Below are 15,527 nucleotides of genomic sequence, written 5' to 3'. Positions count from 1 at the left end.
TTGATATTCCTGATGAGTCTGCTGTACCATTTACTTGTATGGAAAAGTATCCTGTTCTCTTTGTATAGCTTTGTGTGAAATCCCTGGCATTCCTGACAGTCCTTCTGCTTTCCTATTAAAATCTGACCAGACTAAGCAGGAGAGCACATCATGGTCCATTCTCTAGCTGTGCTGGGAACTCAGCCTGCTCTCCTCCAATGACCAGACTTGTACTGACACACCCCCCGCACAGCCTGTCACTGGGAAAAAGTGGAACTTCGGCTTTACGCACTCCTCCTCCCTCCAATCTTCTGGGACGTGTCACAGGTCCCAGAAGATTGCCTGGCCACTAAGAGCACAGCACGACTCGCGCATGCGCAGTGTGCGCCCGGCTGTGAAGCCGCAAGCAGGCACAACCAGGTGACCACACTTACAATGATGGCACCACAGAGAGGCGGGGAAGAGGAGCGAGGCTGGACCGTGGGACAGGTGAGTGTCTGTTTATTAAAAGTCAGCAGCTACACTTTTTGCAGCTGCTGACTTTTAATAAACTTTCAAATGAGTGGAACGCCAATTTGGGCAGCTGAGAACAGAGGGCATGTGATCACAAAAAAAAAATTAAAAAAAATTATAAAATTGTTTTTTAAAGATATACAAAAATGTTTTCCCTTTCATTTCTATTTTAAACTGAATGGCTTGTTTTGCAAGTTGATTATTTACAAATCACTGTAACGCGCAACAAACTACACGTTCCCTTTTTCCCCCCTAAACACTCCATACCACAGTGCACTGATGGTTCAAATCTGTGTGTTTTGCATCCCTGAATCGTGTGATAAAGTGTACTGATAAAAGTGCTTAGAAGTGCCTTACAAAATAATTGGCACCACAACACACTGCCAATTGTGCATTACCGTAATGCATCAGTATGACTTGGCCCTTAAATGACAGAGGTACAGTAATTTAATTCAGCTGCATATAACTACAGTTGGGTGTGAGTGGATACTTATGAGTTTAAAAGTAGGAGAAGTCCAGCCAAAGCTCATTTGGCTGGACTTCTACGGATCACAGGAGTGCAAATCGTTTTGCACTCCTGTGACCCATTTTCAGCAAAGAGTGGGCTGAAGTCCACTCTCTGCTGGCGTCACAGAAATCAGTCCAAGCACCGCATCATCCCGCCAATGGGAGTCTGGATCCACCAGGTGCCTAAACTGATACCCATCTCAGCCTCTCAGCGAGCCGCCTAGAGCCCGAGATGGCTGCTCCCCGCCCCTCCACAGCTCAGCGCTCCAGTGAGCATGGAGGAGCAGAGAGGAGAGCTGCTGATGGACAGTCTGCAGCTCTCTGCTCAGGGAGCTGTGAGAACCAAATCAACAGTGTTCGATCGCTCGGTTCTCAGTGCAGAGGCGCCGGGGGACAAATGCAGCATTGGACCGATGCTGCATCCACCTAGGTAAGTACGAATCTAAAAAAAATAAATAAATAAAAATCCCATACCTCTTAAGTGGCAGTAAACTTGTTTACTTTTACATACAGGTAAGCTTATAATAAAGCTTACCAGTAGGTAAAATTATTATCGCCTAAATGTGCACTGTTTAGTTGATATTCTGGTGAGCAGCTGCAGGTTACGTCACCGGCGCATGTGCTTCGAAGGAATAGCATAACTGTGCCGTTCTCTCAGAGCTCTGTGCTGTGGCCGAGAATCCCACAAGGTCAATGTGAAGCGGGCAATCAGATGGCTAGAGTTTGCAAAACCAAAGGATGACCAGGTGAAGATGCAAGTCTCTGCAGTGGTGATGGCGCATTAAAGGTGAAAAACCTTCTGTGTTGAAGCTCCTCCTCAGGCCCCCCCTTTTTCTTCCTAGAGCCCGATCTGATCCAGTGATGTGTATGGACACAGCTCCAGACTATGTCTCTCCTCATTGGACAGAATGATAGTAGCGGGAGCCTTTGGGAAGCAGGGGGCGAGGCCGAGTCCCACTGCATGTGTCAATGGATGCAAAAGCGGGGCTCGAGAGCAAGCACGCAGGGGCGCTTCATGAATAGTTCCGTGGGGAGACCTGATGAGGAGGGGCCTGGAGCACCTGATGGGGACCCCAGAAGAGGATCAGGGCTGTTGTGCAAAAGCATTGCACAAAGCAGGTTAGTATAACCATCTTTTTTTTTGCATTAAAATAACAAAACACAACACACACACCACATCTTTATAACCACTTTAAGGCTATATAAAACTGCAGTTTTGTGATGCTGGCTGTCTTGAAAGGCGAGTTGTGCCCAATCAAAAGTGTTGAAGTTCATACTCCTGTTGAGTCCTATAAGGGTGCACGGAACTAGGCAAGGTTGCCTTCCTGCACTCGCATTATACTGGGCTGGAGCATACTAAACCCCTAAACCAAAAATGTAATATACATTGATGCTGCATCCACCTAGGTGAGTATCTTTTTTTGAGTAAACCTATACTTCTCTTTTAGGCCCCTTTCACACTTGCATGACTTGTCGCATGACAAGTCGTACCCCATAATTTCTAATGGGTACCCTTCATATCTGTGTGACTTCAAAAGTAGTCCCTGCACTACTTTGGTCCGACTTTGATGCAGCTTGAGGTTCATAGACCTCAAGCTTACACAGGCATTGCCTCAAGTCACTGCAAAGTTGCGCAACTTTCAGGTTGCACAAGTGTGAAAGGGCCCTTAAGGAGATATGAGAAGGGATGTCTTTTAATCACGTATATGGTTCTTAAATTTCTTTATAGCACAGACTTCAGTTTATATTTTCAGCTGGTAGCACAAAAACATGAAAACACTTATAGCTCTTGAAAACATTTACAGATGAAACTCAATAACTCCATGTAGTGCCAAGACCTAGTACCAATTCTGTATTGCCCAAACAATATAATTCTTACACTTGAAATCCATTATTTTACTTGAGTGCCTTAGCTGATGCCCTTTTCATAAGCTACAGGTCAAAATGTTCATTAACCACATAAGAAGAAAGTATCCAGCAGTGTTGGCCGTCTTATCTATTTATATAAAACAAGCTTACACATGTCCTTATATGGCAGTGCACACCCTATACACCAACAGGATGTACTGCCAGACATTGTGGAACAAAATAAGGGAATATTGAAGAGTTAAAATATATAAAAAATTAAAAAGTAAATAAGAAAAAACAAAAAAAAAAAACAGTACCAACTCATTAAATGAAAGCAGCGATAAGAAGCACAAGCAGCACCTTCTAAATTAGTAGGTTTCTTGGGAGAAACAGGCATGGTCTCATTTAGAAAATAAAGAGCACAAAAAAAAAAAAAAAAGGAGATGATAAGCTTGTGGCCCAAATGGCCATGTATCATTTTGCTAAGGGGAAAAATAAAAATGTACAATCGAGCATCAGTTCACACCACAGCGCAAGCATTACAGCATCTGTGCTGAGATGTGTTAAAGTGACATTAAACCCAGAAATTGTATAACATGGCAGCTTACCAATTATTAGCTGTGATGGCTGCATCAGTTTTGTCTTTTGTCTGCTCTGTTTTCACCTGGTGATCTGGCCAGTAACACCTCCTGTATTAGTGAGAGACAACTCTGGAGCATTGGCGGCACAGTAGACAACAGCATTGTCCGGCTGGTGGGGAGGGTAGTGTCAAATGTATTAGCAGATTTAGATACAATAACAAATTGAAGCCAAACTCCAGCTCCCACTTTATATTCAGTTACAGCAAACCATTTTTGTTTCTTTTGGGATAAAGTTTTTGCATAAATAAAAGCTGATCATTTGAAATCACCCCTGCCTGTGTTAAGTGGTTTGTCTCATCTATGTAAACTGATACAGTCTGCTGGAGAGCTTGTACTTTTCAAAAAACAGACTTACTGGCTGGATCACCAGAAGAAAACAGAAGAAAGCCCTAAAAGAAAATGAATGCAGTCATCATATCAAAGAATTGGCAAGCTGCAGTTGGTATTAAATGTTTGCTTTTGGGTTCAGTACCACTTTAAAGAGCATTATTGTAATCGCTGATGCACATTTCTGATGCATGAGACTTTACATCACGTAGCCTCAGAAAGAGGACACCAGGAAAGAGAAACACTTTAACAAAAATGTTTATTAGTAAATGCTTTTGAAAACAATTTGTAGTGTGCAATCACATGCAGACGCATGGTGTTGCAGTGGGATGAACTGTATACCTTTGCACGCATTATTTTAGCACAAAACCAGGCAACGCAGTGCATAGGTGTGACCAACACCGATTTAAGGCCAATGTTTTTTTCTTTGGCAATGTGGTTGCATTGAACACTAGCCAACGTATCACAGTGGCTCAGATGTGAACCAGGCCCGGGTTGGTAGTACTCTAGTGTAAGTATGCTTTATCTGGAGTTGAGTTTTCAAAATGGATTAATAATATATAATATTTTGTAGCCTTTAGATTCCCAAAGCTACTAAATTTTATAGATTTAAACAAATGCAATTGAAAGCCACATATCCGTACTAACCTGCACCCATCACTGTAGTTTTGCTGTACATCAGGGCTGCTCAACTAATATATTTCTAAAGCAGGGAATGTGACTTTCACCAAACATTCACTGGTGATTGGCTCGGGCATGTTTGGGATCCCATCTTCCCTCCAGGAAGCTGACACTGCACACCACTAATTACAGGCAGCGAGACCTTTCTCGGTCCACAGCAGCATAGATCGGGAAATGTCTTTCTGCCTGGCGATGAGCCGTGTGCAATGTCAGATTCCTGGCGGGATTGGGTAGGTGGGTTGAGACCAAGATCCCAAACCCATCTCTAGCGATGAATCACTGTCATTTAAGAGTAGCATTGTACACTTTCAAATGTTGTTGTAGGTTTTAGTGTGTTATATTCCTGTGTTTGTTTGCCTTACCTTGTAATGATGGGTCCACATGTTGTGGCTGCAGTCTGTAGTGTCATGGCTGATCGATTGACCCATGTCTATGTATTCATTCATCTAGCTTGTTCATTTTTTCCAAAAGGGCAACCCATGTCATCATCTTGTCTGTGTTGTTTGCATCACAAATGTTGAATGTCAATGTTACAAAAATAAAACTTTTCCTTCATTACTCAGCCTGCATGTGTCAGATCTAATCACTGTGTAGTTTTCATCTGAAAAACACTAGACTCTGGGATCGTGGGATATGTAGTTTCTTCACAGGAAGTGTCAGTTCTTAGAATACGGACAGAAGTCCTGCATCAACCTGTGTAGTGCCATGCGGCATTCCTCACATGTGAACACAAACAGAAACTTCTGACAAAAAGGAATTTGAAGATTTACTCTACCACAGGCTGTGTGTACAAAGTAACAAATGGAACCACATGATCACTTCTCATCTCATGAAGGTAGGAAGGATTATATTCATGAAGAACGATGATCCACAACTCCTTACTTACGCTTAAAAATCTCCAAAATGTATTAATTACCTGTAAGGGACAATATACAGGCAGCAGATGTTAAGGTGCTGGAAAACAAGGCTGAAACGCGTTAACATCTGCGGTCTGGATATTGTGTCTTTTATAGAGAATGAATACATTTTAAAGATTTTTAAAAGCAAGCAAGGGGTTGCGGATCATCTCTTGACTGTAATTGCAGCTGTACAACTGCCTTTCCACACCTGGCAGCTCTGGAAGATCTCATTATTCCATTTTGTTGTAGCACCTTATCTTTACTTTATTTTAAGGTTGATAATGCCTTTAAAAACACATGCATCTAGAACAGGGATCTTCAAACTACGGCCCTCCAGCTGTTGCGGAACTACAAGTCCCATGAGGCATAGCAAAACTCTGACATTCACAGACATGATTAGGCATGATGGGAATTGTAGTTCCTGAATAACTGGAGGGCTGTAGTTTGAGGACCCCTGATCTAGAAGATTCACCTGCAGTAAAATGTTTTATTGGAGTCAGATTGAATGCTTTATACTGGCTCATGCACACAGCATGCAGAGCGTGCGTAACTACTCTACCAGGACCTCCCGCTACTGTGTACAGCTGGCCCATTGAAATGAGTGAAGATGCAGTGCTACATGGTTATGCGCTGGGAGTTGCGTAAAGCACACTTGTGTATGTATGCTCTGAAGGCACATTATCTGCGTTAGGTACAAAAGTTCATGCACACGCGGCTGCTTTATGCAACCTCCGGTGCACAACCACATGCAGGTGTATCTTCGAATTCTTCTCAATGGAAACTGTACACAACAGGTAACAAGTTCTGGTACAGTGATTAATCAGGCTCTGCATGCTGTACAGGCCCCCCACATGGCCATGTTCATAAAACCTAAATAGCTCTCCAAGCGTCATATAATGACCTGGGACAGGTTTATTTATAATTGTTTGCACATAAGACACACCTAAATTGCATTCTACTGGGAAAATGTGCATGATCCATTAAAAAAAAAAAAAAAATAAAAAGTATAAACAGAACTCCAAATGTCACTTTACCATTGTTTGAGACCGGTGTGTCAGAACAGAATATTTTGGCTTCATTCACACCTTTGCAACAGGATTTTCTTGTGCGTTTTTGTGCTACAGCATATGGCAGCCAATTCAGTTGAATAAGCTTTTCTACACGCGCCAAAATCCCTGCACGTTTTTTGTTCTGCATTTTGCCACATGACGAAACACACGGCAAAAAAAAAAAAACAAAAAAAAAACCATGTGACCACTTACCTTTATTGCATTTGTTAAACAGGACAGAATTCTTTCTTGAGGGCCTGAGCATCAAATATCCTCCTGCAGCATACACATGACTAGCACAGATCAAAAGCAACTCCCACCCTAAATTTACTAAATATTGACACACACAAACCAGCTTCCTGGGCAGTACTTCCTCTTTTTAACCACAAAAGCACACAAAGGTCAAACAAGTAGGCTTGTCCTTTAAAAAGCAGTGGTTTTAGACTCTTATTGCATTATATGTATAATTCTTTTGCCATTTGTAAGCCTTTATATGTCAATAAAACTGACAAGTTAAAAAGCAATGATATGACTACAAAGCAAAAATATACACACAGGTGTTCAGGATGAACAGGGAAGAGCAAATCCCAGAACTAGATAACCAGCGCTCCTAAAAATTACAGCTAGCTTTTCTATTTCTGCAGTATTCTTGCCAACCACCGAATGAGAAAATATTACACAGCGGCATAAAGAGGATGTGTCCACTCACTCTCCCTGTACCGTGGATATTGTGGCGTTTTCAGAGGGCGGTACTTTGCACAAAAGCAGCAGGTATCCATGAGCAAATTATAGTAAGTACTATACATCAGTGCCAAGTTGCCAGCTTGACTGTTCTGCTTCATTCTGAAAACACCCGTTTCTACGAGGTCTGTCAATTCCATCTTGGGCAAAAAACAAAATGGATCCCATTAGCAGCTTCTAGAGCATTTCTATGCTCACTGTCAACATTTAAAATTATATATTAAATTTCCATATGGTTTTCTGATTACTTCTAGCCTACTCTTATACAAGTGCTCATGCAAATAATTAGTATCGGCACTGATGCCGATATCGGGGCAACGATAACAGAGAGGGCAAATTTCTCCAATGGGGACACTGACAGCGATAAAAAACAAAAAAAAACCCACCACACTTGACAGGTGTTCCAGTCCCTCTCCACTCCAAAAATTGGGCCTTTAGTTTACTTTACAGTCTCTGGATTGAATGGAGAGAAATACCACTACTGCGACCCTAAAAGACAACATTGAGCAACGTTACATGACCCATTCTAGGTTCCCATAATAGACACGCTTATATATTGCAATGGCTCCTTAATTTGATTCTGCTCTGGTACCATCATGCACTGTATAAAGACTTGTGATTATACATTCACATTATTGCAATAGAACATTTTTCAGAAGAAAAAAAAATACACATGCTTTAACACTATGCAGAATGTAGGCCTAAAAACAAAAATGTGGCATGGGTTAATACTGCTTTGTATTTATATACAATCTGCATTGCTGACCCTTAATTTCTGTGCAATTCAGCACAGTACTTTTTCCACAGGTATAAAATGGCAACAAAAAACACCCAGCTGCCAGTGGACCTATCTGGATCCTTCTCCACTCCAAATATGTTAGTGTAGTCTCGCATATCTGTGGGAGCAATATTTTTGTATTACTGCATTTGTACATCTGCCTGTGCTAACACAGATTGTGTTATGCAGGAGCCCCTATTCAACAAATATGCACAGAGGTCTACTGACAGCTGTCTTTGTTGGCAGATGATTATAGGTGTGGAGCCGACAGTTTCCCATGGCCTTACCAAGCACATATACATGTGCTAATAGGAGCCTCAGTGCAGTCAATCAAGTAGTATCAGGTATAAGTTATATGTATACCAGAAAACTGCATATAACTATGACCCTATAATGACCTTTAGAAAGTAACCTCAAAAGGTGTAGGAGAAAAAAAAAAAAAAAAAAAAAAAACAACACACACTTTTATCCAACAACTAGTTCTTGTTTGTTACCAGCTAGCAGCATATAATGCCTGTCTGACGACTTATGAAGCAGATCTGCCCCCTACAGGACACACAGAAACATGTCAAATGTACCAGTATCCATAAAAGGAAATCTGTCAGAGAAGGAACCTGAAATTCAGCCCATCAGGCCAAAATACATACATGTTACATTTTACTAACTGCTCTACCTGCTCAAGTCAGCTCAAACAACATTTTTTTAAAAAGTTTAGCAAACTTATGGATATTGCAACAGTTGTGGGGAAAAGACAGATGGTTTCAGAACATGCATAGTAAATATAATTCTAGGAACAAGTATGAAAAATGGAAACATTTAAATGCCAATTGCTGGAGACACACTGTGTCTACTGTAATGGGCCTTCAGGGGGGAACTGATGCAGTTTGCTCGTACAGATCAAAGTTCTTTGCTCCAAGTGCACATCAGTGAGGGTCCCAGGAAGGGGGAAAAAAAAAAAAAGGAGTGATTGCTAACTGGCAGCAAGGACTCAAAGTGGAACCCTCCTATGGAACCATTTTTATTATGCAGTCACTGAAGAAAAATAAATGCTTTAACCACTTAGGCCCTGGAAGGTTTTACCCCCTTAACCGCTTGCTGACCAGCCGCTGTCATACTGCGGCAGGGCAGTATGATCCCGCAGACTGTGGTAGATGTACGTCGGTCCCTTTAAGCAGGATAGCAGGAGCGCACGCGCCCGCGGCACTGCCACTTGCAATTGTGGGCACGAGAGCCAGAACAGGGACGTGTGTCTAAACACACAAATCCCTATTCTGTGAGGAGAGGAGAGACAGATCAGTGTCCTACTAGCTAGAAACAGCAATCTGTCCTTTCCTCCAGTCAGTCCCACCCCCCAACAGTTAGAACACACACTAGGTCACACACCGCCATTACTAGAAAAAAAAAAAAAAATTAATAATAAAAATGCCATAAATTTTCCCTAGTTTGTAGACGCTATAACTATTGCGCAAACCAGTCAATAAACGCTTATTGCGATTTTTATTACCAAAAATATGCAGTAGAAAAATACATATTGGCCTAAACCGAGGAAAAAATTAGCTTTTTTTTTTTATAAAAAATTGGGGATATTTATTATAGCAAAAAGTACAAAATATTGTGTTTTTTTTCAAAATTGTCGCTTCTTTTTGTTTATAGGGCAAAAAATAAAAACCACAGGTGATCAAATACCACCAAAAGAAAGCTATTTGTGGGAAAAAAAGGACATCAATTTTGTTTGGGTACAGCGTCGCAGGACCGCAAAACTGTCAAAGCAACGCAGTGCCATATCACAAAAAATGGCCTGTTTATTGAGCAGCCGAATTTTCCGGGGCTGAAGTGGTTACTGACCAGGCCATTTTTTGTGACACAGTACTGCATTACTTTAGCTGACAATTGCACGGTCGTGAAACGCTGTACCCAAATAAAATCGATGTCCTTTTTTTTCCCCCACAAATTGACCTTTCTTTTGGTGGTATTTGATCACCTCTGCGGCTTTTATTTTTTGCACTATAAACAAAAAAAAGTGACAATTTTGAAAAACTTTTTTTTTCGGCTATAAAAAAAAAACAATCATTAAATTCAATTATATACAGTTATATTTCTATATGATACTCATGTACAAATGTTAGTATGATTGTACAAATGCTATATTTTAACATCAATAAAAGCTTATTGTTAAAAAAAAAAAAAAAAAAAAAAAGTTATCGAAATGTCTTCATCAATTTAGGCAAATATATATGTATGTGCAATATATGTTTCGTAAACCCCCAGTAAGCATATATTGATTGGTTTGCGCAAAAGTTACAGCGTCTACAAAATAGGGGATAGATTTATGGCATTTTTATTATTTTTTACGAGGTAATGGAGGTGATCAGTGATTTTTAGCAGGACTGGGACATTGCGGCAGACAGATTGGACACCTGACATTTTTGATACTTTTGGGAACCAGTGACATTACTACAGTGATCAGTGCTAAAAATATGCACTGACACTGGCTGGAAAGGGGTTAACATCAGGTGCGATCAAGGGGTTAACTGTGTTCCCTGGGTGCGTTTACTAACTATATAGGGGATGGGCTGCCTGGGATAACACAGATCAGTCTTCCTGCATAGAAGACAGACAGGATCTCAGTGGAATCCCCTGTAAGAACGAAGATCTGCCTTGTTTACTACGGCAGATCCCCATTCTGTCTCTGCGGGGAACAATCGTGGACGGCTGGTGGACATCAAGTCCGCTGGACCCGCTGATTGGCTCCCCCGCTGGCCAATCGGAGCACACCCACAGAAACTAGTGCACGAATCGCCGTACCGGTACAGCAATTCGCACAGTCGAGCCACCTTGCCGCAGTATAACTGAGGCGGGTGGTCGGCAAGCAGGTAATCAACCAGCAGAACTCTATGCTTTATTATAAATAAATAATGTGGATAATACAGCTGGTTGCACCTCTAGAGCGCTATATACATCTTTAACCCATTGAACTTGTTTCTAACCCATTATAACAATTAATAAATGGTAACAATTAATAAAATTAATAAAAAACAGTCCCCAGTGAAAAAAAGGTGCTCGTGCTAGTGGAACAGTATCCAGTGCTGTGACTTAATTTGAATAATAAATGGATGATTCCGTGCTGCTTAAGTGCTTAATATAGAAATAGAATAGAAATAGAGTGTTGGATGTGCACTCACCCTTGGGAGTGGACCAACTATCGCTAGTTAGGTCAAATGCACGTGCGGGGCGACCCCTGTGGATGTCCTCTGGTCCAATGATTGGCTGCGGTGAATGTTCCTCATATTAATAGATATAATAGAAAAAGCCTCATTACGCAGTACTGTTGATAAAGAGCGTTTTATTCCAAAAAAATATAAAGGTATTCAACTCGCATGTATGAGTGCCTAATGTCCTGGCATCCGGAGTGAACAACAGGTATAAGTAAATCTGTGAAATCTGCCTGATAAGTTCATACAGCCGCTGGCTCAGTGAAGGCTTGATTTCTGGGTTGAATGTGTCAGAAGTGTCACGATAACGTGACTCAACGGGGACTGTTTTAGGAATTGTTACCAGTGTATCACATATATCTATTACCTGAATGTAACTTTTTAGCATTTAGCGCGGTATACTTTTTATCAATTATCACTGAATTTTATTATCACCTATAGTTTTGTTTCCCACCCATCCGTCTCTCTCCAAACGTTACTCTCTTTATTATAAATAGAGGTGCACCGAATGGAAATTTTGGTGCTGAAACTGAAAATTCAGGATGCACTTGGCTGAAACTTAAGCGGACAGATCTTTAAAAAATAAATATATTTTTATATATAAAATTTTATTATATTTGACTTTTTAATTCACATCATGAAGTTAAATGAATATGAATTTATTGTCGGCACATTTAGCACAAGAAAAGCTCAGGAAAAATGCATTTGTTTAAATTTTATGTATGTCTTCTCACTGGTCCATTGTGCGTCCATTGTGGCGTTAAAAATTTTGCTTGCTGCATTTTTGGTTAAAAAAAAACAAACAACCACACCAAAAACGCACCTCAGTTGAAATGCACTGAAAACGCACCAAGAAAGCATCGCTAACGTACCCGTGTTCTGCGATGCGGTTGAGTCACAGGACCTATGAAAAGTGTTTTTGGTGCCATGAAATCGGCACCTTTTTCTCTATTGGCAAAATGCTGAAAACACCCTTTTCGATCTGTTTTGGCTGCATCTCTAATTATAAAGCTCAGTTTCAACACAATAGAAGTTTTTTTTTTTTTTTTTTAAATCATTATGCATATATAAAAACACACAATCCAATCCAGCATTTCAGATATCATTAGGTTAAACACATGTATACAACTCTTGAACATGCATTAGAGCTTCCAGAAATCCATATAACCTAATCTAAATTAGCTGGTATATACAGTAAAGGTACACCCTACATCCTGACAAGGGGGATATACATAACCCGGCCGAGACCACATGTGACTCTCATGCACTGGTATCACTGGTCGTGAACCTTATGCATGAGAAAAAGCTATGTCAACACATCACACAATGTTTTTTCCTATTAGTAATACCAGGAGGGTGGGGGATCAGGTGTTGGAGGATACTGATTGGGTTTTTGCCTCTTCATGAAAAACCTATACATTTTTGGTTGTACTAGGAAGAACACTTTAACACAGTCAGGGCTCATTTGTGGTTGCGCAGTTTGATATGGCGAGTTGTGTCAAACGTTGAATTAGGGCAAGCCATTCATTTTGAATGTATTGCTAATGCACCCCTGCATGTCCAAAATTGGACCGGACCCCTTTTTTTGGTAACGTAACGCACTACTGTGAAACAAATGCCACCGCAACACACCACTGCACATTAAAACAACAGCAGCATGTGTTGTTCAAAAATACAGCCCTATTTTTGCCACACAATGCATGTGGTTACTTTAGGCTAAATTCGATAAGATACGTGGTGAATCGTTTTTCAGAGTTTAGGTCATGGTTGCGGTGTGGACCCACTGATTGAATGGACGAGTTTGACATGCGGTTTTTGAACTCGACATGCCATGTAGGCTTGGGGAACAGAGGGGAGCAGGGCAGTCAGACTGCTATAGAGGCCTTAGTGCGTTAGGGTGCCACTGAATATGAATGGCACACCACGAAAAATTTAACGTGCACTTTTAAGACACAAGACTTACATTAGCAGCAAACTGTGGCAAATATATTTATGATAAAATTTAGACAAAGAAAAATGGGTAACACTATGAAAAACAACAATGCATACTAGCAGAACTTGTGTTATGGGTCAGGCACCTACCTGCCTTGGCACTTAATAAGTCAGCTTCCCCGAGTACAAATGCAATATCAGAAATACATCAGCCACTTTATACCTTCTAAATATTTCCAAATCAGACTGAGTACCTGCACAGACTGAGAAAAGGGATGAAGTGGCGATTGATGCAAAATCCAATTTGCAGCTCCAGCAGGCTTGTAAATGGATGAAAAGAATGTTTATTTGCACATTAGGATTCAGCTCCATTGTTTTTGATACAGAAAGGTCAAAGTTAGAAATTGTACTGCACACATTTTTAGCAGAAACACTTTTAACCACTTCAGCCCGGTTTACCCCCTTCCTGACCAGAACACTTTTTGCGATACGGCACTGCGTTGCTTTAACTGACAATTGCGCGGTCGTGCGACGTTGCACCCAAACAAAATTGACGTTCTTTTTTTTCCACACAAATAGAGCTTTCTTTTGGTAGTATTTGATCACCTCTGCAGTTTTTATTAATTGCGCTGTAAAAACAAAAAAAAAAAAAAACAAACCACACAAGGAAAAAAATAAGCATATATTGATTGATTTGCGCAAAAGTTATAGCATCTACAAAATATGAGATAGTTTTATGGCATTTTTATTTATTTTTTTTATTAGAAATGGCGGTGATCTGTGATTTTTATTGTGACTGTGGCGGACACTATTTTGGGAGCAGTGACATTTATACAGCGATCAGTGCTATAAAATGCACTGATTACTGTGTAAATGACACCGGCAGGGAAGGGGTTAAACACTATGGGTTGCTCAAGGGGCTGCGTTCCCTCTCTGTGTGTGCTAACTGTAGGGGGGTGGGGGGGGGGGGGGGCTCACTAGAACATGACAGATCACTGCTCCCAAGCAGTAGATCCCTGTCATGTTGCTAGGCATAACAGGGAAATGCCTTGTTTACATAGGCATCTCCCTGTTCTGCCTCTCTGTGTCACGATCGGTGAACATAGAGTTTGCGGGCGTGCCCACTAGCAATTTAAAGGGGATGTACAGGTACGCCCATTTGCACAGCTGTGCCATTGTGCCGACGTACATCATCGAGCGCTGGACGGCAAGCGGTTAAAGTGGTTCTAAAAGGTTTAAGTTTATTACCTTGATACATTTCTCTGCAGGTTAAAAAAAAAAAAAAAAAAAACCTTCTGTGTCTAGGATTCCACCCTTCTTAAACTTACCTGACACTGATCTCAATCCAGTGCTGTGCGCAAGAGCAAGCGGCTCTCTTCCTCCTCACTGCCCAGATTGATAGTAACAGGACCCATAGGCCTCTGCTGCTGTCCTATGACGAGGGAACAGGGGGCGAGGCTAAGTCGTGCTCTGTGTGTCTATGGACTCACAGAGCCAGCTCAGGAGTGTGCCCACATGAGTGGTCACATTGGAAGCAGCTTCCTAGAGGGGCAATGGGGGGGGGGGGGGGGGATTGGAGCAACGGCAGGGGACACCAGAAGAGGAAGAGGACTGGGTCTGCACTGTGCAAAATCAGAATGCAAGTATACTTTTTTTTTTAATAACAAAGGAAGAAGAAGTTGTTCTGCAGCAGTAATACTATCAGGCTGAAAATGTCAAAGTTTGAGCAAAATTATTTGCACAAAAACCTTGTATAAAAATTAACCACTTCAGCCCCGGAAGATTTGGCTGCTGAATGACCGGGCCATTTTTTGCAATTCGGCACTGTGTCGCTTTAACTGACAATTGCGCGGTCGTGTGACGCTGTACCCAAACAAAATTGACGTTCTTTTTTTCCCACAAATAGAGCTTTCTTTTGGTGGCATTTGATCGCCTCTGCGGTTTTTATTTTTTGCACTAAACAAAAAAAAGAGCGACAATTTTGAAAAAATTGAATAAGATGGGGCACAGTGAGGCTGCGTTTGATGGGGGTTTTTTTTCAGAACTTTTCAGTTTGTTTTGCACACTATTTTAATGGTGGGTTTATTTGAAAAGTGAGAGACAGGACAAAAATATCCATAAAAATGCATTTTAAAAAAGTTATAAATTGATTTGCAATGAGTGAAATCCCCCATCAGCAAGATTTCTGGCTCCCAGGTGTCTTCTATACAAGTAACGAGCTGAGATTAGGAGCACTTTTAGTGCCAATTCACACAGGGGCAACATGACTTCAGCGCGACTTTGCAAGGCGACTTCAACGCGACTTTAAGCAACTTGCAATGCAACTTCAAGTCGCCTCTAGGACAGGCGACGTTGGCTGTGGCCAATCACGGAATAATCAGCTCTCTGGGAGGGAGGGGGTTTGCCTGGGTAAACTAATT

At 41.2% G+C, this 15,527-nt stretch overlaps 1 protein-coding gene across 1 annotated transcript in view; it reads right to left on the bottom strand.

Annotated features, from left to right (window-relative positions):
• Window positions 1–6,806, bottom strand: part of LIMS1 (LIM zinc finger domain containing 1) — an 86,598-nt gene extending 79,792 nt beyond the window's left edge. The window contains exon 1 of the mRNA XM_073614804.1: window positions 6,658–6,806. The gene's annotated coding sequence lies outside the window, so the exon portion shown is untranslated. The remainder of the gene's footprint in view (window positions 1–6,657) is intronic.
• Window positions 6,807–15,527: the final 8,721 nt, after the last annotated feature.

The sequence above is a fragment of the Aquarana catesbeiana genome, linkage group LG02 (assembly GCF_042186555.1).
Source record: "Aquarana catesbeiana isolate 2022-GZ linkage group LG02, ASM4218655v1, whole genome shotgun sequence".
Taxonomy (NCBI): domain Eukaryota; kingdom Metazoa; phylum Chordata; class Amphibia; order Anura; family Ranidae; genus Aquarana; species Aquarana catesbeiana.
Note: the sequence above shows the minus strand (reverse complement) of the source record. Positions and strands in the feature narration are given on the sequence as shown.